This window comes from Pagrus pagrus (genome assembly GCF_965226575.1).
Source record: "Pagrus pagrus genome assembly, chromosome: 20".
NCBI lineage: Eukaryota > Metazoa > Chordata > Actinopteri > Spariformes > Sparidae > Pagrus > Pagrus pagrus.
Genome location: NC_140207.1, coordinates 6,890,229 through 6,915,315, shown reverse-complemented (window position 1 = coordinate 6,915,315; position 25,087 = coordinate 6,890,229). Strand labels below are relative to the sequence as shown.

The window sequence follows — 25,087 nt, the reverse complement described above, 5'->3', positions numbered from 1 at the left end:
GTGAGTCTTTCTTTTATTTGTCTTTTGTGAGAAATTTCTGCTGCGCTTGCATTATAGATGCTATTAGGAACTCATGAAGGGCCAGCGAGATAGTCTACACAGCTCTTCACAAAAACTTTCCCCTTGAAATACAGAATGTTTCGTTAAAGCCATTTCTTTGCTAGAAGAATGGATTGTCTCTCTTAGGAACACAAAACGCCTCAGGCATCTTTCAGACTTTTAGTTCAGATCTTCCCTTGGCTCCTAAATGCTGAAGTGTCTGTGTTTGTTGTCACACTGTTTTGGAGAAATATCCCTGCTGAATCCGTTAACTGATCCACTGCTGAATGTAAGCACAGTTTGATTTTAACATTTACCAGGCAGCAACTTGCAACAAACTATGTCAAAGTTCTCGAGATGCACTACTCGAGCAGAGCAGAATATGTTAAGTTCCCAGGGACGCAGCTACAATATGCTGTGCAAGCATTGATTTTATACTGTGCATGCATTTCGCAGTGGGTTGTTTCTGGGGAAGTTGTCTGTGAAATGTTTTGTATTCACATTCGCTTTGCTCAATCAGAATACTTTTGTCTGCGAGGCGGATTGTCTTGGGCCTTTGTGAAGCCCGTCGGGATGAATTGCAAAGATACAGCAGAGCACACTCAGAGACACTGCTGCTTTAACAAAACATAATGTTGCATTGATCATGACTGGATCATACCACATACGGGCTAGAGACCTTTTGATTTAAGTCTTTGTAATGTGTTTGGTGTTTCAACTAGGGATCCTGGGGTCCAGAGTGTGCTGAGTGCAAATATCACTGGGTGTCTGTATGCTAACAGTTAAAAACATCAGCATGAGATGATCAAAGAGAGCAGTGCATGATGGAAGTTAAATGCAGAATAGGAATGGATTTTTGTTTGTGAATGTAGAATATGTGCAGAGTTGATATTTGGCATTTTGGCTCTGTTGTTGTGGTCACTCCCCACAGTGATACACTAAGCTCACCCAGCAGAGACTGGGGGGTGACAATAATGACTTCCCCATCTCAACATGTGCCTCTGACTCATTCCCTACAGAGAGTACCAGGGGTAGAGGCGCAAGGAGAGTGGAGTGCAACATGCGTGGGGTTTCAAACAGGAAACACTGGAGCTAGGGAGTAAAAAAGTGCAATTATCACTGGTTTTCAGTAAAGAAACAAATACAATATGAGAATGTGAATGTAGAATATGTACACAGTTGATATTTGGCATCTACACTCTGATCTGGTCACTCCTCACAAGGAAACACCAAGCTCTACACAGCAGGGATTGGGGAGTGACGATAGTAATTGAACTTCAAAAGCATACTATGTGGGATTTGTTGGTTGCTGTTTGGCGAGCATCCAACCCAAAGAGGCTCAGCAGTGAACCATCTTTCATCAGAAACCTCGAACACTTCCTCAAACCTAAACAACTGCGTAGCTCGATCGCCAGTCACTCCCAAAACAACACATTACAGTTCCCAAATCAACGTGACTGTTGGAGCATACTGCCAACAGGCCTATGGGACTTTTATCGTACGCTCGAAGTTTGGTAAGTTCAGGCAAGAAAACTACTTGGTTAGGTTAAGGAAAAATCATGGTTTAGGTTAAAGTAACCATGATACTCACGTGCCTCATGGACCTAGTTACTTAAGTAGCCGCAGTCATGTACGTGACCCACTTTCATAGTAATAACCACAGCCACAGGAGGTCACTGCCTAACAAGAAATGTCAATATGGGTCGTAATAAGCTGCTTGGGGTTGAGATGTGGGTGCAGCTGACTTGTGTTGACAGAACTAGCTTGCAGGCTTCACTTCATTATAATGTGTTAATTAACGGCTCGAAATGGTGTCTGTGAAGTCTCGGGGAAAATGTTGGTTCAGCCGTGGTTTTGGTTTAAAGATAGATGCGTTGTGGACATTGCAGCGGTATACATGTTTTTCAACTCTTTTCCTCCGGCTTGAAGATGATCTTTCTAAGTGCTCCTACAGTTTACCACTTCATTATATAGTATCCTCGGGTGTTTAGGGTAAGTAGTGAAAGAAAGTTATACATAAGATAATGAACACGACTGAGGTAAACAAGCCCAGTTCAAGGGCATTACCCAGTGAAAATAGTATTCCCCAGACTCTGGTGTTAATGAACATTAGCTGTGTCTAACATAATTTATGAGCAGAATAAAAATTTAAAGTTTAAAAAAAGAACACGCAGAGCTGATTTAGAGGTTACTATGTGTCCTATGAGTCTGCATTACATTTATCAACCCAAACGTCAAACCAATGAGCTTTCTCGACTGCTGCAGCCTCTTCTGTCTTCCATTCAATCCATCTGGCTGCTGGGGGATGCTAAGTGGTTTCTTCATTTGCTTGAGATGATGTTGTCTGTTTATGAAGGCATGTCAATTTGGATAGGAGTCTAATACCTCTTTAAGCTTGACATTGAGATGATTTTCTGATCTGACAGCACAGCAACAATGGTTAATGAAACACTTTGTGCATCTTGTTGCATGATAGTAAAGACAAAAATCAGCCGCAAGTGATGATGAGCTCTCTTCGCCTGATTGATAGCAGCTAATGTGTTAAGCCGTTCATTAGTTTGATATTTGGCGTTATGGATGTTGTAATCAGAAGCAGAAAAACACATCAGTTATGAAAACCTAGTCACAGCCAGGACTATTGCCATTCACAGCCAAAACCATCACTGAGCAATCTACCATATCTCTAGTAATAGTGTTAGAGATTTATTTGTTACTTCTCTGCAAATAATTTCACTCTCTTCATGTGTGATTGCTTGTGTTTGGTTGAGAAAGCAAATATAATCGAAAGTATTCTCATTACTCCAGAGTTCAATTTAAACCGACCTTGCAGCAAGGCAACCCTGCCCACATTCTTATCACTCAATCTACGAGTCATGTGGTGGGAGTATGACTGGGAGATACATCCTTAATTGACAATTAAGGACACCCTCAGTCTCATGCTCCCAAGCCGATGCTTTTTATATTAACATGGCGGAGAAATGAATCAGCCGCATAATGATGTGAAGTTGAGGAATGACCTCCGCAAGAGGATCTGTCTTCCTGTTCGAAAACGTTTCATTAAAGTGTTATTACCTGCGAGTTGATTGCACCTCAGTTTCAGAGATCACTCCTGCAGGTAAGCTAATATTGCTGCGTTACTGGAGGAATTCAAATATGTTGGTGTTTCAACAGTCACTGGCTATGTTTACTGAGATCATGCACCCCCACCCCTTCAAAAGAAGAAGCAGAACATGTTGTTGTGGAGGGTTTGAGAAGCATGGCTTTCTGCTGGCTGTGGACACTGGAAAAGAGGTCAGTGGAATAATCACATCATTCTGCGACTGCACAGATCTACCTCAGCAGCACAGACTCACTGGTGATGACTAATCTGTGCACTCGATGATACACAAATGTCAAAGGTCTTAGCCTGCCGCCACCACAGAAGATGAGACTGTCACTCTGTGTGTGCATACGGATGAAAAACAGCTGATGAAAGAATGCAAAAAAATTCTCAAATAACACAGCTGGAAGCACCTTTCTCCCCCCCGCCGCTGAGTGAAAGAATGAATGCGCCATTACCCTATCAAATATGAATAGGAGTTCATGAGATCACATCTAGGATTGTGGGCACAGCAATCATTACTTAATAGCAGTGCATGAAATGCTATTCTGAATGGCATAAGTGCAGTGTCTCTATGCAATTCAAAGAGCATGAAGATATTGCTCTTCAAGTGCTTCACATGAACGCAGATGTTGAAGTCTTGCAGAGCAGACGTTAAGAATCTTTCCTCTTTTGTCCCTTTCTCCATAGTGCTGAAACATTGAAACTCAGACAGTGTCCCGATTAATACTATAAAGTATACAAATCCGCATAGTGTACCATTTGGCAGAGAATAAATCAAATATGACACACTTTACAGGAGATAATACCATTCATAAAACATTAATCCATGGATGTTCGAATGCATCAATGCCAATGTAAAATTTAGAAAGCGAAAGCAAAATAGTATTTTTTCTGAAACAGAATTGCATTTATTGGCAAGTGCATCTACACATTTTCTTGGGTGTGTCGGTGCATACCAACAGACATTGTACTAGAAAAAGAAATAAACAAAGATAAAAACAATTCTTTAAAGCAACTGATGGTAATTTATTCTATAATATTTGAATAAAATCTCTTACATTCCTACAGCAATAAATAAATCAAATTCTCTGACAAATACAAGAAAACAAACCATATCTGTGGCTGTTGCAGGTCACAAATAAGTCCATCCAGTCACCTTATATAGCCTGTATTAAAAGATTGGACAGACCTACCCACTGTGGCAGCAACAGTCTTGTTCAGCTGCTAACGTTAGCACAAAGCACACAGCTCCTGAGCCAAGCTAACCCAGTTAGCACAAAGCACACAGTTAGCAGTAAAGAGTATGTGTCGCACTGGGTAGCTTTTTCGGACTGGTGTGCTTTTGTGATGGCTATTTTACTTATGATAGCGGCTATTAACAGATGTGTTTTTGTTTGTGTATTTACCAGACATAAAAAAAAAGAGCTTGTTGAACATAACAAGCTAGTGACTAACTCATCTGGGCCGGTGTCGGAGTGGAGTGGGATTTTTCAGTTGTATACTTTTAAAATTTTGCTTGCTCTTGCTGGTTGCTCCAGTCGAGCCAAACCTAGCTTTAAGTCAAGCAGCATTAATATAATGTTTTTATTGAAAATAAAGCATGAAAATCCTTATGATACTAACAGAAAGAAAATCCTAATGACAACAAAACAGTATTTACAACGTGACTATTTGAAGAGAGAGTTGTGCACTATGTGCAAAAATGTTGTCACAGTATTAAAAAGAAAATTGCATGTGCAAGACAGAGTCTGAAAGGGGAGTGTGGATGTATCACATTAATACAGTGCTGCATCTACATTTTCTGTGTGAAGGTAGGATGTAGGTAGTCATTTAAAAGCAAAACATGAAAATGGATTCAGTGTGCCGTTATGTCCCTCTCTCTCACCATGGTGCTGAAACATTTTAACACATGCCATAATGTGTTTGAATATGTGTGGTATGTACCTTTCCTATGTAAATAAAGGTAATTTAGTATGCATACTGACTTCAATTAAGTTATGTTAGCATCTTTGAAAACTTCAAAATCAGGCTCTGTTTCAGTTAAAGTTCTAATGTATACAAATAGCGCACTGTCGTGGGAGTCTGTGTAGCAGAAGTAAATACATTTTAATGCAAATTATACCCGACATGCAGTCATCAATCAAACAATAACGGAGCACTCCTACCAATGTAATGTCAGGAAAACGTTTGTACCAAGATTTAATACTTGTTGTTTTCTGAGACGTTCCAGGAGATGTCTCACCATGATCCAAAATTAGATTTAAATGTGCTGCAGTCCCGCGTGGGTGTTTCTTGGCTGGACTCCATGTACTACTACTAATAATAAAGGTATAAGTTGTTAGGTCCCAACAGGTGAAACAAAGCTAACAAAAGAGTGAGAGGAATGTCACAGGCTGTGCTCCATTTAGCCGTGACGGTGCACAAAGAGGAAGGCTAAGGTCTAATTATCCAAAAATAATTAAAATGTGATCAGTACATATAGCGTGCATGCTGACACACCGGTCTCTCTTCATTTCAGCCTCCAAACTAGTTTTTAAATTTCATTACAGTCACAATAAAATCACGTACTTTAACATTAATATAACAGCACTATGGGGTCGGTAGCTCTGTTACATAGCGACATAAGGCACGTTACACACAAATATCTCTACATCTCACTTGTGTTGTTATGTGCTTCCTTCCCTCTGGCTAAAAAGCTGACTGGGGGGAATTCCTTGTGACACAGTGACATGATGATTGCTGGCATGCATGAACCTCAAATGCAATCGAGCAGTTTTCCGTCTTCACCCACTGAGCTACATCTGCTGCATCTTGATGGCCTCGCTCTATACTGGACTCAGTGGGCTGCCATAGAGACAAACAGTGACAGATTTTTTGCCCTCAGCAGTCCCAGCATGCAATAATACTTAACATGCTACTGTGGAGTCTCCAAATCTACATCTATACAATGCACTGACAGTGTATAGCAGATATGCTACCTGAATGTCCAGTGCTATATATTGTATCTAGCTAAAATCATCATGAATAATCATGAGTGTAAAAGCTTGGTACATTTATTCACTGTAAACTTGCTGTTAAATCAAACGCTTCATAGAATATGCATGCATCCTACTATGCACACACTGTAATGAACCAGCAATTGTCAATCATACTACATGTACTTGCAGACTCTGTGGGATCTGCTACGAAAGACATAATAAAAAGTACGCATTTTCTACTTAATTAGGCTGCATGAAATGGAAGGCGGAGTGTTATTTGCTCCTGCGTATTCTTGTATTTCCCATTAAAACAATCATGGAGGGATATCATTGGCCTTTATGGTAGCCCATAGCGTTAATGTATAATGTTACAGCACCAGCCATACAGCTACACATCAAATTAGCCGATGTAGACAGTAACCCGGGGCCTAAAATTAACTGTCTAACAGCAGCTTTACTCCGTGAACCACCTCCGTACCAGATTCCCTGTTGACGGAGCACAGTTCAGTACAGTTAGCCACTTTTAGGGGTTACTTTAGCAATGAGTAAAGACATCTGTTCACCAGGAAACTTAAATCACCGTGGGTTCAGGCAGAGCAGCTTGAGGACACTAGAGGGAGAAACAGAAAACACTGTCACCATTAATATGATCCAGTTTCACCCAAATCAGTTCAAGCTCATGTAAGCACACGAGAGAAAGAAGACATGACTGGATCTGCTATAAAAATCTTTTGGCATACATTGTTAAATAGGTGCACAACATGACCATGGGTGTGGTACGAAATGGTAATTTTTCATTTCAGCTGTAATTAAGGAGTAACAGGATCAACAGAAAAAAAAATAAGGCATAAAGACTGAAAGAAGAAGTAAAACTCAACAAGTAAACTTGTTCTGTTGTCACATTAAACTGCCGTCGACTGTATAACACTTCATGTTCCTCTGAACTAAAGCGCTCAGTCCTGCCGTGTGTTTAGCATTGAATGTAAAAAAAAAAAAAAAGGCATTTAGCTCAGTCAGCTGTTAGATTCGTTAGCCAAACACACCACAGGAGTCTGCTGTCCATTGGCAGCCAACATCTAACTTCATCTGCCAACTTCAACACTGATTTACGTCTTTTCTGATTTTAACATGAAGTGGTAAACTGCAGTTCAGCAGCAAAAACTAGGCGTTTCACTCCATTAGCTGTGAACAACGTTAACCAAACACACTGCAGGACTTTGCTGGCCCCCGTCTACTTACAGCTAACCAGCACTCCTCCTGCCAACTTCAACCCATTTGTTGTTCACAGTGTAGCATTACCGGGGAAAAAATATGTTGCATCCCCTGCCGATATATAGAGTTCACTTCGTTTTTTTCGGGTTTGAATGTGAAACGTTTATCTTAGGTCTTGCTCTAAGTCTGCCAGCAACTGTAACTAGCGCTGACACAGCGCTTTAGAGAGAAATAACCATTGTAGCAGCATGAGGAGATGCATTCCAGTGCAGTCAGCATTCATTTCAGTTTGTCATTTGCTAAGCAATAGTCATACATATTGTAAACTTACAATAACCCCATCATCTCAGAGGTGTCCTGAGGAAGATCTCTGTTAGGCCCAAACACACCGTTAGTCTGGAGCCCTGCCTTTAATGCATTTCCACCGACTTCTCTGTGATGCATATGACTCTGGCCGTTTATGTGGTCAGATGAGTGTCTCCTTTTTCTTGTTTTTCTCATCTTCAGAAGTGCTTGTTTCAACTGCGTCCTGATGTGGCACCGTGTGCTTATGTGTTTCTGCCTGTAGGCAGCAGATGTGATTGGCAGGTGGTGATTGAAGCCCTGACGGTAAAGGACAATGAAAGAGTAACATCCCCTATTTTTCTAAGAGAGGCCATGTATGAAGATACAAGCTGCTGTGCAACCTGGGAGCAGAGAGGAGGAGAACAACAGAGGGAGGGAGGTTAATGGCAGAGAGAGGGCAAACTAACAACATCTCTGGAGAGTCTGTCTGCTAGCGAGCACACCTGATAATCTCCCCTCTGCTGACTCCTGTTTTGAGTAGCTTGACCCTCCCAGAGGAGATCTGCATTCCCTTCCACCTGGAAGTTTCATGGTGAAGGTCCGTCCCATTACAATATTAATGACCACAGTGAAGGATAATGTGTGATGGATCACCAATCATACTGCCTCCAAATGGCATTGGCAAGAGTTAGGCACATAAATAATAAAGTGATTTAGATGCAAAATCCATCCTAAGCGGATTACAAAGGCAGTGGCACTGCAATCAATCGTCATTTTGGGCCAACATGATGCATAGCAAGGAGCACAGGACACACAGACTGAACTATAGCGGGATGAAGGAGAAGACTGAGCAGGGACAGGTAGAAGGAGGTGGCAGTATAAGTGTTGCAGGAGGGATGTGTTGCATCCGTGGATACATTTTTGTTTCCTGATTTTAATTATCTTCTATTCTTGTTAATAACTAGCTGAATACAGTTGATGCAATGTTAGGTTGGACCAATGTTGACAATTGTAATTGTTGAGATACAGTATGTGGTTAGCACTCTTGTCATCAATCCAAAATGGTGGGCTTAGATCTTGGCACGGCAGCGAACGGTGTTTGTTTCATTGTTGTATTGTTTTCCATCTGCTTGCGTGGTATGACACAATATATGCTGTATTGGTTGTCTGCCATGTGTCGACTGGTCCTTTGATTGTTTTTGTCGAGCATATTGTTGTCGTATATGTTTGATTTCTAAACCACACTTACAACAATCGACTCCATCTTTTTCTGTCTTCCATTTCCATTTTTTAAGTTTTGGCTATGATTCGCCAGGCAATCCTTACATCGCCTGAAATGTCTCAAAATTGATATTATTCAGTCTGAAACAGTTTGTGATAAAGCCTTTATTAGATCCATCTCATGCATTTCAGTATGGGTGGTTATAAGTGCAGAGGCTTCTTGCTACTCACCCTTTTGTCATCAGATACCGCTGCATTCTGGAAACAAGAATGAAATATGTAACTCATATAGACGAGACTGTAAAATAAATTGCAACACTTCCTCAGAAAGTACACCCAACTCTTTAAATTCTCTCAATATCACAGGCTTAACATTATAAGTGAATACCCAAGGGGGATTTTCTCTTTAATGTCTAGCCAAACCAATCCTCCTGCATCTTCTCCACCTGGCTGCTGTAATTCTCTCTATCACTCACCATTAGTATTCACAGGCTCACTTTCACTTCCAAATTTGCATAGATAATTCCAACTATGTCTACAATAACTGCACAGCTCAGTGACTTTATTTTGAGAGCCAGGTTCAGAGGCATGAACAGCCATGAGTGAGAGGCCTTATGGGTATTGCAGTATGCAACTAGATGGGCCAATTCTTCCTGATCCACTGGACTGAGCCTTGCCAAAGCGAACCCCATAAGGCCCCCTCTGTGTCTTTCATGTCCCCGTGTTTGCTTCTGAGGCTGTGAGAGTATTCAGTGTGTCTGAGCATGTGTGCGGAGTCTATGTGTGCTTGCAGATGGGAGGCGTTGGAGAATTCACATTTGTGCCACGGGAAGGGATTTTAACCGGAGCGCAGTATCATATAACACAAACTGCAATATCAATACATAATCTCGTTCTCTCGCTTTCTTTCTGTTTGCTCTCGTATTCCCTCCCTTTCCTTCCCCTTCCATATCTCTTCTTGTCCTTGTGGGTGATTAGAATGCACCGTGGTTGTCCGTCTCCTCCCTCATTAATCACGCTCCGAGAGAGTCGGCCGGACGTTGAATGCACAGTTGGCCTGACCCAGCACTCAACAAAAGCATCCATAACACACACACACAGGTACAGAGCAGCGCGTAGGCTCGCAGTCGTACAATAACATCAACGGTATAGCCAAGCCGGGGATTTATCTGAGCTGTAATGTATTCAGGATATAAGAACATGTTCCTTTTGTGGAAACAATACTGGAGAAATTTAAAGATTGCCATTGTGCACTTAATAGGCTTTAATAAAGCCACCCAGGAAACCAGGAAAGCACATTTCCCCGGCTGCCAGGATCTCTTTCTGTCTCTCTGGCTGTCTCCTTCTCTCTTTCAGTATCCCTCTCCCTCTCTCTTTCATGCATTCTGACAAATGCTTTAGCGGGGCATGAGCCACAGTGTGGACAAAGTGAGATGGATTACTGTGTGGATTTTGGCAGGGGGAAACTGCAGCTAATTCTCTGATTAGAAACCTGGGTTCAGAAGGTAGAGAAACACTGAGCTGTGAATCAGAGTCGGAGCACCGGGCTCACTGGGCTCAGCAGAAAGCTGGGCATGTGTGTGTGGGGGCGGGCGGGTGCTCATAGAATTAAGGAAACAAGATTTGTTTTAGTTTATGTTCATGTTTTTTTCTGTCTGAGTATAATTATTAAAAAGGTGCACCGAGTAGTTTTGGGGAAGAAGAAGAGATGCCTAAACAAACAAACTCTCTTTGTTTTCAAGACTGAATAAATTGAATAAACACACTGAGCTTCAAGGACAGCACAATTTCATGCTGTTTTACTATGTTTATATGTGGCGGACCCTGCCACCTTTCTAGCCTCAAACAGTGTTCTGGGGACCTTGTTTTCCTCTGAGAACAGCTTGTTTACTCAGTTACGGAAAAGATACATATTTCAGAGTTTGTATTATTCCCTGATTAATATTGTAAATACTCCAAAACTACATAGTGCCCCTTTAAATAGGAGCACAATAATACATTTTTCGCACCTCTGCAGCAGAGCATCAGGACAGTTAATAAAACATAATATATAAAAATCACTATTGTGGTGCAGGTCGATGTGCCGGCCTCCTCTAGCAGGTCACAATATAGATTCTCATATAAACGTTAGAAAGCAAACCCGCCTCCTCAGCACAACAAAGATGCCCAAAATGAATAATCTAATATGCACTCCACAGCCACCAGATACTCCAGTAGGTCACATAATACACAATGATAGAAAGACAACAAAGCTAACACTACATAGCAATTGTAGTTTTTATTGTTTGTGGCTGAAAAATATGTGTTAAAGAGGCAATATGTAAGAGTTTTAGTTTGAAACATTCAAAATCTAACAAAAATAATCAACAGAATGTGATGACATAACAGTAGACGCTATGTATTGCCTTGCAGAGATATCTACTGAAGTTAGCATGCTAACCAGCCAGCTCCGGATCGAAAAACATCTTGTTTTTGCTAGTGTTGTAAGCACCAACACTTCCACATGTAGGCTAGCTGCATGGCTAACTGAGCTAACAACAGCTACAGTTATGGATGGATAAACATAATACAACTGGCAGCAGTTAGTGGTTACTCTGGTGATATGCTGCCACTATTTGTTTGTTAATTCTTACAGACTGCACCTTTAATAATGCAAGTAAAACACAGCAGACAACAAACTCTCATTTTGACCTTAACTATGATCAAGTGAGGAAAATAAAAGTCAACGATACTTATGTCTCTTTTAATAGTCCCTGATACTATTTTCCTGAATGAAAAATCAATTAGTGTCTGTTCTTTGCAATCCATGTCTGTACTCGGATTACATATTAGCTCATCAAACATCATTGACTCTAATTCGATTTGTCTATTTCAATTAAAGCGGCCTTTAGAAGTTCCTCCACAGCACATCTGTTTGCATAAATGAACTAAATACAGCAGCCAGAAACAGAAAAATCTTAAGTAATCTCGCACAGATGAAAGGCTGCTAATTAGAAACACAATTAGAGTCTGCTTGATTCAAACAAAACTGTTATTCTTTTTGAAAGCTAAGCTGCAGCCTAACATCACATTATATACATAAAAAAAAAACGATTGACAAGCCAGATGGAGAAAATTTAATTTTTGACAACAACAACACATTTATTTAAACTCCAATTTTCTCTTTGAGAGCTCATAAAACACTTAATATTGTTTTATCAGCATGATACCTCATGACTTTTACTAATTTATGATAATTGGCTATAAACATGATTGTTGAACTGATGGCATGTTTCAGAAGTTTGCAGCAGCAAGAAGTGTTTACACTTCTTAAAGTGACAGCTCACCACCAAAATCAAAAATACATATTTTTATTCTTGCCTGCTACATGATCCCATATCTCCATGTGGCTGTTGCTCCGGGGGACATCATAATTAATGTTGCTCATCACTGACACTGACCACTCACATTTTTGTAATGTCAAAGTGTAGCGACTCAGCAAAAAGAGTGGGAAAATCTGCACTTTGGAGGCGTTACTCTTTCAAACTAAGTAAGTAAGTTGAAAAGATGCTCATGGAAAAACATTTATGCTTCATTCATGTGCTGCTCAGATTGTTCCACTTCCCAAGTTCGGATGTCCGACTTTGTGTTCATGTTGCTTCAAGTCGGGATGTGGGAGCAACATGGACAATATTTTGCATTTTACAACACACTGACAGCTGTTTCCGGTAATTGAGTGACAAGAGCAAAGGAAACGGATCATGTAAGCCATGAAATACATTTCACAATATGCATGTTACCATCAACCCAATGTTCACTTTCATCTGCCATGTTTCAGTGTCAGATGACAGCAGCTCGTACACCAACATTTTCTCTGACTTTCTGAGTTGTTGCTTCAATTTGAGGGAGAGTTTTCCCAGTCAGACATACGTTTTTCCGATTATACCAACGTCACATGAATGCACTTTAAGTGTGATATTCCAGTGACAACACCAACATCAAACACATAGCTATTTTATCTAACAGCATGATTGGTCGGTTTCGACTGGATCCTGTAACAACATTAATCATGATGTTGTAGGAACATCACTTACATGGCGACATCAACCTAGATGGATCTATTGCACGACAGGTGAGAGGAAAAATATATATTTTTGATTCTGGGGTGACCCTTTAATACATCCCCTCCTTATCCCCAGATACAGTAAGTCTATTTGGACTTCACGTATATGACTTGGATCATTTGAAGAGCTCTGACAGGAAATTCAACCTCTAACGTCACTTTAAAGGACCTGAACATTTCTTTGCAGGTGAATGACTTTTTAACAAACAAACTTATTTCTGTATATCATTTCTGTATTTTGAGACCTGTTGTGGCAAAGAGAACGGTTATTAGTTCACTATTTGTCTACAAATAAGGTTTTAATAAGGTCAGAAGTGCAGTTTGTATTATTTTTACACATAATGGCAGTGAGGTCTGTGAGAAATTAAAGCCAGTGAACAAAACACAGAAGAAACCTTCCCTGAAATACAACATCAGTGCTGCCACAAGTAAGAAGAGGACACATCTGTCTTCACTCCTCAGTTCGTATCTTCCATCTGACCAACCAGCCGTCTCAGAGTCTCAGGCCACATTTGTTATTCTTTAACTGACCGAGGACCCCTGAAGCTTCTGTCCCTTCCTCTACAGCAGTTAGTAAATGATCTGATGGAGGCCTGGTCTGAGATGAGCAGTTGGGGACAGTGTGGCTTCAGACTAACAGGATTAGCTTGAAGCCTAACAAGCATCCTGGCTAAGATGTCTTCATTAATATTACATCCATCTACAGAGAAAGAGCGGGAGAGGCAGCGAGGGGAAGTGGCTTTGGACCAGTGAAGAAGAACAGAGTTGGATAATTGTTCCCCATGCATAATCACAGACTCATGTTTACTGCTGAGAGCTGAGGTTCACATTCAGGGCATGCTGATGCAGACGGGGTGGGGTCGAATGAGTGGATCGCTGGTTGAAATTTCACATCTAGACTGCAGAAAGTACAACTTTACACTAGATATGCATGACTGCACACTGCCTGTTAACGTTAGGAGACGTATTTGGAATAAACACATTAACTGAAGAATTAAAGAGACTCGTCTCCACTTTGACTTTATCTCTCGACATGTATCAAGAGTAATGAGCCTTTTGTGTAGGATTAGTGTTCTCGCAGATGCTCTACTTGCGCATGCTGTGAGATAATACTTCCAACAAGAAAACTGTTTCTCATACTTTTCACATGTGGAAATAACAATTTGACACGTGAGTTGAATATTTTCACATGAGAATTAAAATTTTGATCAGTGAGAAAAAACAGTGAGATGCTTTTTTTCTTCCACTCACTTTATTTGTGACACATAAGATTGCACTAAATTTGCATATTTACATTTGAAATCCATATTTTCAAACATTTCCACATGCAGTTATCTATTTTTACATGTGAACTAGCACGTGAAAATAGATTTATGTCACATGTGGACAGGACTTTATACATAATTGGCTTTTTCAGATGTGAATGAAAATGTCCACATGTGAATAATGGCCCTTTTTTTTACATGTATACTAGAATTTGTTGAAACAGACTCACATGGCACATGAAATCATATGAAATTACCTTTTTGTAACGTATGAATTCCACATCTTCACACTTGATTTGTTATTTTCACATGTGAACCACATACAGAAGACAAATTCCACATGTAGGATTCACGTTTTCGCATGTGAATAACATGTAATTAGCTTTTATTCACATGTGTATAGCATTTGTTGAAAACAGAACATTGCACATTGAAATCATTTGCTTATTTACATATAAATCCCTTGACTTTTACTTCATTTTCACATCTGAACCAACATTTGACAGGTGAAAATAAAATACTGTTCCACGTAAACAGGACTTTATCGCAGATGATCGGCTCTGCTCACATATTAAAGTTGCTGTAAGCATTGTTGTCGTCGTTTTAGCTAACTTCCTGTCCGTTTTGCAGTTACTGTAGCAATCCCCTCCCTCCTCTTCACGTCACCACAGGAACATGCAGCTGTAATTGCCAGATTGTTTGTCACAGCAGCAAACAAGAGGATCCTGCTCTCTGCGGGTCAACAAGCAGACAGCACCTCCTACTTACGGACTTCCCTGTCATGATTGGATAAAGTGGGCAGGGATACCAGAAAATGTCTTTTACTGCATGAGAAGGGGGAGGAGATATATGGGTTACTGACCAAACACATATGACTGTGGTCACTGTTGGAATATAGAGAAATTTTGCACTTATTACACTAAAAATATATCACTTACAGCAGCATTTTTAAAGAAAATGTTTGCATGTGAATTACATATGTTAATATGCGATCGGCTTTTTTGTTCCACATTCAGAAGCAAAACATGGCGCATGAAGTCATGTGAAAATTGCTTTACCACACATTTTCACATATGTTCTTATGCGATTGGCTTCTTCCCCACATGTGGATTAGATTTTCCAGGTGTGCAGTCTCGCTGTGGCGGAGGCCACCGCAGTGCGACCTTTTACAGAGTATCAACCAAGCAGACCGACACTCATAACAGACCTGACAGCGACCCCTGGAATGGAAAAGCTGCCCTTTAACACTCCATAATAATTGATCCAGTCAGTCATGTCTGCCTCTTAATTCACGCCGTAATTGTCGATATGCACCTCGGGCTGAGCGACAAAAAAGACAAAGCCGGGCGTTAAAAGGTGACGCATTGTGTGAGTAATGGTTTGTGACTCGTGATTACACATGCAGCGATAATTACTGCGACCCTGGAGGGTTTCTGCGGACCCTCGCTCGCAGGGCTCTTCAGCGTAACCCTTTCTGCCTCCCCCTCCCCCTGCTTAGTGTGCAAATTAAGAATCACTGTGACAGACTCGCTGGGGAGCTCCCCCCCCCCCCCTCCGAATGAAGATGGACAGTATAAACAGAATAACATTAAAAACAGCCTTTAACCTCGCCCGGAGCGATCTCTTGCTCTCTCATGTGTTTACTTTTTCCTCTCACATTTCCTTATTTGACTCCACATTTATTCTCCCTCCATCTCCCCGCTCTCTCACGCCACTTTGCCTCCACCCTCTTCTTCATTCCTTCCTCCGTCCTCATTCTCACAAGGCCTCCTCGCCAATTACGCGGCAAAGCTCAAAGCTCGTGAATCACTGCATCCAGTTGTTAGTGTGGAATAGTGACTCACAGCTGGGGGACGGGACCCAGCCTTGGGCCCCACTGTCCGGTAAAGGTCACGCCGAGCATGATGGCGGTTAACCACCTCAACTTTATTGCAGTCAACACTTTGTATTAGCCGCCGACATGAAGTAACCTCTCTGACACCATCTAGACACAGTTTACAGTCAGGCCATAACCATCCCAAGGTACTCAGAGCGCTGTTTAGAGCACTGGTGCATGGCAAAACTGCCCACTTGGCCTTCTCAGACCGTAAGCCATGTGTGCTATTTTGGGGAGCAGTTAGACGGATTATTCCAGCACTGAGAGGGCACAGATTTGTTCCTGTCAAAAGATCTGCACGCAAACATACGTCTAATTGAATATGCAGTGATTAAACCAAACATCTGGTGCACAGTCCTGATATTTCAGTCTTTTTTCTTTTTTCTTTTTTGCACAATCTGACTTATCTCAAGGCTTTAAAACTCTTTTTACTCAAACTCAGCTTCTTCTTCCTTTATCTGTGCCACCTCCTTTGTGACCGGTATGGATTTAATTAGGGGAATCGGTAAGGGATAATGACTTCTACCTGAGTTGACCCCTTTATAAAAAAGTGTCCAGAATATTTTACATATTAAGTGAAGATTTGATCCAAACACTGAACCTGCCCGCTCGCTCGTCGGAGCTCACGTTCAGGAGACGCTCGATAAAAAGGCGCACAACTGTACTCGCTGACAGGATGGCCGAGCGTCTATTGCAGCTGTTGAGGGAGAGGAGGCACAACACGCAGCTGTCTGCGCCGTGTCTCCGAGGAAAAATTGACAAACTAGCGAGCTTTATGCACGCAGGGAGGGGTCGTCTTCAGTAGATAGCAGCTGGTTTGAAGCGCATTCCTGACCTTGGCAGCTCCTTGTGGCTTGTTCACACATCCTTATTAGCCTATAGCCTTGGTGGACAAGTAAGAAGGGTAAACAAGCTGCCAAAGAGGAATCATTTGTTGTCAATTTCATACAGAATGTTCTCACAAGATGACTCAAATGAAAACAGTGCATGAAAGATTTAAAAAATCATTACCAAGGTCTTAAGCATCTTAGTTTTCAAGGCATACCGTGCGAAAAAACCTAAGTGGGCCTCTGCAGCTGATGAGTTCTGGGACTTCGGGTGCTCGAGCTCCAAAGTGTGTCACCGGTTTCTCCATAGCCTACCTGTGTGACAGAATTATTAATGAGCTGTGTCTGTATTTATGCACCTCATCTAACAGGGGAAGATGTGCAGCCGTCATTACTTTGAGTTGTGGGAGCCGTCCTGTCAGATGAGATTTGAGCCTCGGCCGAGACGAGCGCTTGTTATAACAAAAGGGGGGAAATTCATTCAAGTGTTAATTCGGTTTGAAATGATGGGTCAAGACAGTGTCAGTCTCCTCTGCTCATACATGGAGGAAGAGGAGATCATGTGTGTGTATGAGAGGAGACTTTTTCACTCTGTGGTCACTGAGCTCCACACTGTGGCACACAGCAGTTATTACCACTTGCGGGTGTCAGAACCAAAACAGTGTCCATTAAGTTAAGCACAATTATTTCAGCTGTCACAGTTTTTCCCTAAAATAACTTTTTTTCTGAATGAAATAATTTTTGATTGGTTTCAGTTACAGTAGTTAATGTGCTCATGAATAGCCTTCTATAAAACTGTGGGCGAGTCTGGATTTGTTGCAACTGGATTGCAATATTACATTATACTTATTACTTACATATACTTCATTAGTTAAAATGTACATTATAATGTCCTAATATGTCTTAAAGAGGTTTATTTCCTCTTGCATGTTTGTTCTCTCATTTGAAAAAGCTGGAAAGCTAGAAAGTGAAGTGCCACGGGGCCTACGACATGCTCAAATAATTTATTTTTCCCGCTTTGTTTATTAGTTTTCACAGTTGAAAGATAATTGTTATGTGCTGTACAAAAGTGCACACGCATCTTTTTAATCTCAGCAGTAGGTTGACTCTCTGACTCTCCTTAATTCCCTCTGCTTTATCAGCCTGAGCTAAAACTTTTTAATGAAATAAGAGTCTTTCTGTGCTGGGCCAATTATCCCGCAAACAAAATGATCAAAGGGCCAGAATGAGGTTGTTAGAGGGTTGTATTCGTCCCACGGGCCGCCAGACGAATAGGTCTGATTTACAGAGTAAACTATGTGTGTAGAGGGATGTTAGAGAGGCTTTAATGCAAAACAAAGAATAACACTGGAACCATTATTATGTGTACTTTATTATTACATCATTACAGTAAATGTCGCAGTCATAAGTTACTTTATAATAATGATGAATGTATAGTTCATTAAACTTCAGGTAATAGTTATTTGACTGCAAACAAACAATGAAATGTTTTATAAACCATTTATTAAGCAATTAAAAAACATCAGGGGCATCTTTATAACGGCCATTCAGATAATGTTTATAGATGAACTGCACGTTATTTATTAAACATTGGCAAAGTATTATAAAGATCAGTTCAAACTTAATGATAATCACTTGTTTAATACAAGATTTCTAAAACATTTCATTGTTTCACAGTGAAATAACTATTAACTCAAGTTTCATTAACAAAACATTGACCATTTATAAGTGATGGTTATAATAATTTGTCACCCAACTCACTTTTTACGATTTAAATACAATTATGTTAAATAAAACGATCTTATTTTGGCTGTGTTTGCTCACTTAACACTGGAAGTTTCTGTGTAAGTGACATTATTGAGTCACTTTCCTTATGCAACCATAACACGACTTTTCAGCATTTGTCATATTCATAACTGTCACTTGCGGGCACAGTTACATAGTCTCACTTTAAGGTCAGGATACAGACATTTTAAAGCTGTATATTCACATTTTCAAAGCTCCTCGTGGCCAGCACTGAACCATAAATCATTTCTCCAGTCCCCTGACAAAAATACAGGTATACATTGTTCCCACAAGTTTTAACGCTCCCAAAACAAATGTTTTTCTGCAGAATCATTTCTACTTTGCAATTGTTTGTGTACTAATGAACAGAAGTATGATAGCATATTTGATTCTCTACTGGAGAGCTCTGCAGGTGTTGAAGCACTTTGGGAATCTGAGGAAGGAGTTTGTACAACAGTGACCTCTTCAGGTGACAGGAGGCGATAGCTTGTATATCATAGAAATCATTTCCCTCCACAGAACATACTCTTCAGTAGGTGTTGACAGTGATGTGAGTTAATCGTGTTGACTATGAAAGAAAAAGCATGTTCAATGTTGTTGTATTTCAGTATTGTTTGTGACCTTTTATGTGTTCCTGTTGGTGCTTTTATTTGCAAAATTGTACTTTATAGGAAAATAATTATTCCTGATGTTTTAGTGGAAAAATGTGCTTTTAATACTGTGGTGGCCATTTGTCGGATAATCTAAATCAAACTTCAAAATACAAATCAAGGAGCCACTCCTGCACCATGGGCTTGTAATGTACGCAGGCAAAAGAAGGTCAATGTCCATTCAATGTTCCTTTGGTTTTCATGATTTATTTTCCAAAACAAGCAAGCAAACAAAGAACAAAGTAAGAATGTCAGAAGTTATTCTGTTTTTACACTATAGATCTTTCTCACAGACACGCTTTCTTAAATGTTTGGGAGAATTTAAACACAAACCATGAAAAAAGCAAAATAAAACATACAAACAAACTGTTATGGATATCAAAAAGTGATCCAAAGGCGAGACACGCTGAAGAAGCGGGCAGGTAACAAAACAAAAAGTGAGCTTTAATAAAGTAAGCTGTGATCCAAAGTCAAGAGACAAAACTGACAAAAACAGGCTGGGGCGAAACACAAAAAGAGCCAAAGAGAAATCTAAAAACCAAAAGAAGAACAAACCAGAAGCTTGAGGGGGACCACAGGCAGGAATCCAAAAACACGAGGGCATTAAACACGAGGAGCAGCGTGGAGACGACGGGAACAAAACAGACGAACTGACAAAGAGAGGGAAAGACTCAAACACACAGGGGAGGGAAGACTAATGAGAGGCTGGTGAAACTAAAAGGTCAATAAGGAAAGGTGAGGAAGGACACAAAGACAGGAAGTGGGAAGTCAGACATGATACAAGACGAGAAATTTACCAAAATAGAACAGGAAACAACTGAAAACCAAAACCATGACACAACAGAAAAACACAGGAGAGGAGAATTTGGGAACGGACTGGGATAGCAACAACTTGTTAGCACAAAAAGCATTAAGTTAATTCCTTTAGATGACGATATAGGGGAAATTAATGTGTCCTTTATTTCCACCCTAAAAAATATATTATAAAATGAAATAGGTTCATTGTTGCTTAAATTTAACCAAAGACTGAAATCTGGTCAACTTCTCCATTATGCAAATATCCTCTTCAAAATTTAGGTCAGCAAAAGTCTGTGGTGTTCGCTTCTGTCTCCTCGTTGGGATTTGACTCTTTTCATGCGTGCTGTGTGTTCAGGCGGACGGGAAATTTGAAAAAGTGGATCTGATTTGAAGATTTTCTGTTGGATTTCGTAAAAAAACTGGTCTGTGAGTCAGATATAAAGGACACAAACACTGGAACAAGTGATCACAGAAGTTAAGAAGACTCTTACTGAGAGCAGAGTGCGTTAATCACTGTATTCTTTCAGAGTGTCACTTTCCAATTCGTGGGCGAAGAAATCACAGCGTTGTTAATCTCAGGTGCAGCAGGTAGAATCAAAAATGAATGCTTCCTCTTTACTTTTCTTGAAATCGCTCTACAGTATTTGTGGCCCCATTACATCCAGGAGGCATTCTTGTCTGTGTATAGGCTTTATCTAACCCCCCCTCCTCCTTGTGTGGTTGGTATTATCTCCGCCTGCTGGGTGAACTGCCGTGGCACCGATAGCGTCTGAGCTGAATTAAATTTGGCAGCCTGTAATGCCTGTATGAATAGCAATCGCGACTAGTTCAACATTTGAATACTTCTTAATGTGATTCTTTGCACTCTGCTGACCCTGACAGATGGAGGGAGCGAGCGAGGGTAGAGAAAACAGAGTGAGCGAGAGAAGGAGGAAGGAGGGAACGTAAGGGGAAGGAAGTAAGCAGGAGGGAGGGATGATGCAGATTAGAGCCTAAATAAAAGCTAAATGAGGTCTTACTTGAGAGGACGTGGGCTGGATGAATGTGACTCGTGCAAAGATGGATGATTAAGTGAAGGTACATTATAGGAGAGGTTGTTTCTGCTCAGCCTTTAAAAAAATAATCCTTTAATTCAGTGAAATAACAATGAATGTGTTTAAATGTGTTCACTTAAGGATTGTTTTAGAGACGAGGTCAAGTTTTAGCTCCTGCCTAAATAGGAACAGGTTTGATTCAGCCGTCGAAACGCGAAACGCTCAGTCGTTCACAAGCAAGGACAGGGCGAGGTTCAGCACTTAAAGGATGTTATGGAGTAACACATTTTTGTCAGTAAACACATTTTGTTTGCAAATGATTTTACACAGCTTCCCTTTCTTTCTGGAGTCAAGGTTGTACTTAATCTCTCGCAAAAACACACATCTTAACCAGAGAATCCAACTTCCCCACAGATGTGATTTTCTTTTTCTTTTTGTGTTTTGTTTTGTTTGTTTTCTGTCTGTATTTTTTTGCTCTGCACCATAATTGCAGCCAGGTGGCTCTCTCCCTTTGGCACAAGGCATGCTGCTTTCCCCATATGGTCCAAAATAGGACAGAAGATAAACCGATGAATGATCACGATTCATGCACTCCAGTAAAGACAGCTCGGCAATTTCTGTTTAAAGCCTAACCCAGCCTTGAACAGAAATCATATTGTACTGTTCCCGTGATTTTATACAGATGGAGCAGAACATCAGGTGATGTCAATATGGTCCAGTGCATGCTGGGAGAGACTCCAGCAGTGGTGGAGGAAGTATTCTGATCCTTTACTTATGTAAAAGCAGGACTTTACTGTTGTATTTAGTTAGTTTTTAATTATTTTCAGGGCTCCAGACTTATGTTTTACACTGGTTCTACACTAGTGCACTTAGATGCACCCAGCACATTTTAGTGTAGTGCTAATAATGTTTCTCTTCAGTCAAACCACAGCACACACAACAAGACAGTGCAATAACCTTGAAAATATTTTTACTACATTTTGTCACCCCTGACAGATAATGTAGGAACTATTCACCAGTCTAAAATATGTTGATTTTTTCCTCCACAACCATCTGGTGCCCCCTACAAGATGAATTGCCGATCCCCTTGGGGTTGAGGACCAGTGGTTTAGAGTCCAAAAAGTCTGCAAATGGTGGGAAATGTGAGAAAAAGGCTGCCTGCATCAGAATTAACATTGCTCTGTTCTGTTCTTGTTGACTTCCGATAATAAAGTCATCTTGTACAAACACAGGAAATTATCTTCTTCAACTACGAATTAGAGCAAAACATCAGGTGACAAATTTCTAAAGTCGGTCCACTGACACTGATTACTGACAGACACAGTATCAGAGGGAGGTTCATTTAAATGTAGGGCTTAATCAGCCAAGGGAAGTGCATCCATGCATAGAAAATCACCAGGGCTGTTTTTCATCATATCTGTTTTCACTGTCTGTGGAGCAGCTGCAGGAGTCTCCTGTGTGAAACCAGCACTACAGTCTGTCTCTGCCGGCAATACAGAAATAACAAATTAAGGATATCTTTAGCGTAGATGTTGTTTTCTTTAAATCTCACAGTCGGAAGCAGCCATCCCATCGCTGTCATGCTGCTTGTTCTCCACTAGAGTGTGCAATTTTCCTTCCCAGGTTTGGGTTGCAATCAGCTCTTGAACCAGAGGGATGCTCTTGATGAAAACCTGTCGAGAGGTTTCCCGCAGTCTTTCCTTTCAGAGGAGATACTCAGCAATTTGAAGCAACGTGCGTGTTGGATTTGGATGCCTGCTTTCTCCTTAATAAAGTTTTGTTTCACTTTCACCCCGGGGATCGTTGTTCCTCCATATACTCCGGTATAAGGTTCCCTTTGAGCACAGTGCTCCTTTGACTAATTGATTTTTATCTGTATGCACAAACTTGGAGGAGTAAATTGAGAATACAATGTCATACAATGTGGCACAGGTTTATATCAGAGACCGTACATCTGATGAGTTTTCACTGTGAATGCAGAGAATTTCAATGAACACAATGTTCAGTTCATCATAGAAGAAAAAGCCTTGGAGCCTGAGAGACCTCCTTTTTCTTTATCTCCTCCGTGTTTTTAATGTTTCGACACCTTGAGCCTGACAACGCTCCGTCGAGTTGGACCGAATCCAAACAAATGAGTGTAAGCACAGTGATAGAAAAGGGAGGCGATTTGCAGTCACAGACCGCTAAGCAGTCGCAGCAGTTGACACACTGGATACGTTTGCAATTACTCAGTGCCAAAAGCAGCGCCTGTCTAATGAGCTAAGAGAGGCTGTAAGTCATAGGCCAATGAGATGTGATGGCTTGAGCAGATTTATATCCATCATGTAGAAAATCTTCCCCGTGGGCATCTGCAGCATCCCTCCGTCTCGGCTATAAATGAGGGTCATTTGTTAGCGGGGAGTGTGTTTCAAATGCCAGCAGAAAATGCTGAGCACTTTAGATTAGGTTGATGCATTTAGATCTTCTAGGAGGCTCTTGGTATCTTAAAAAGGGTAATGACGTGCTCGGTGCTTTGAGGGCTTTATGAGGTTCCTAGAAACAGGGTAGATTCTTCTCAAGGAAATCCGAGTTGATACCAGTCCAAACCCAGGAAAATTCACCACCTGGCTCGTTATATGATATCAGTTTAACTGGATTTAAGTAGCCCCGTGATGCCGAATAGCAAGGGAAATAACAGTGGCTGCTTCAGAGAGGCTGCAATATATTACTAGCAGTGACGGATGTGTCACTGTGGAAATTTGACAGCACTGTGGTCCTGTGGGTAGATGTCTATATTTACCTTTGCTCCCACATGAACATGGAGGATTTAGATAATACAATATGTGAAACGGAGCTAAGAGCGTAAACCAGCAGTAACAGATTTTATGGTAACACTTTATCATAACCTTACCTCCTTTTAATTATCAAATGGTAAATGTATAGTTAATCAAACATCAGTTAACACTTTAAGTAAATAGTGCAGTGCCTGTTCAAAACTTACTGTTTGGCACAGATTATCTGGTAATGTGAGGGGTTTACAGATCGAGTCTTCAGCCTCCAGAACTGCTCACAGACTCATCAATCATATGATTTAAAATCTGGATAATTACATCTGAGCTGGACCACAACAACCAATGAGAGAAGCATCCCGGCAGCTTGCGGGGCTGCCAAGCAAGGCTAAACATTCCAGCCCCTGAGGCTAATGTTAGCTGGCATGCTACTGTAGACAGAAACATAAAATGTCACCTCCAGTTCTTAGTGAAGAAGCTAAATCGTTAGAGTGTCGACCAAGTTTCCCCACTCGTTTGGACTCAAATAACCTTGTTCTCCCTGTCCAACATGTTGCTACAGCAAGTTGTTGCACCATGCTAATCTCCAATTTGTTTACGTCTACTTCCCCATAAGATTACGTGAGAGGGACCACATGTGAGGCCAGCTTCAGTCTTCAGAGCCGTGAAGCCAGAGCGCCAAAATCGCCAAAAGCCAAATTGCCAAATTCACCACTGCACTCCCTCTGGTCCTCAGCAACAAACCTGCAACGTGTGAAGTAGATCAGATGAAGGGTTCCCAAGATATGAAAATAACAAACTGACAGATACAGGGGTCGCCAGGGAAATTTAGGTCCAACATATTTTTGGTCCCCACCAACTCCTGTGAAAAGTGTCTGGCCCTTGAGCTGCTAAATACTCCACTATGTTAAGCTGCTAGCTGCTAACATTGCTATTTTTGGTAACTGGCAGGTAGTCTACAGTGAGTTTTAGAACATTTATATTATAACAAGCTGCCTCCATTAGCTGAAAATGACTCGATAAGGATGTCAAGAGTGAACAAAAACATTAAAGTTGTGGGTCAGAAAATCAACAATCAGCTGAGTGATGCTTAACAGCTCTGAAGGACCCCTTTGACATTACACATAGTCATTTAGTTTGTCCT

The 25,087-nt window shown here is 40.9% G+C and overlaps 1 protein-coding gene across 5 annotated transcripts in view; it reads left to right on the top strand.

Annotated features, from left to right (window-relative positions):
- LOC311249074 (RALY RNA binding protein like) overlaps window positions 1-25,087 on the top strand; it is a 109,420-nt gene that overhangs the window by 47,214 nt on the left and 37,119 nt on the right. The window lies entirely within an intron of this gene.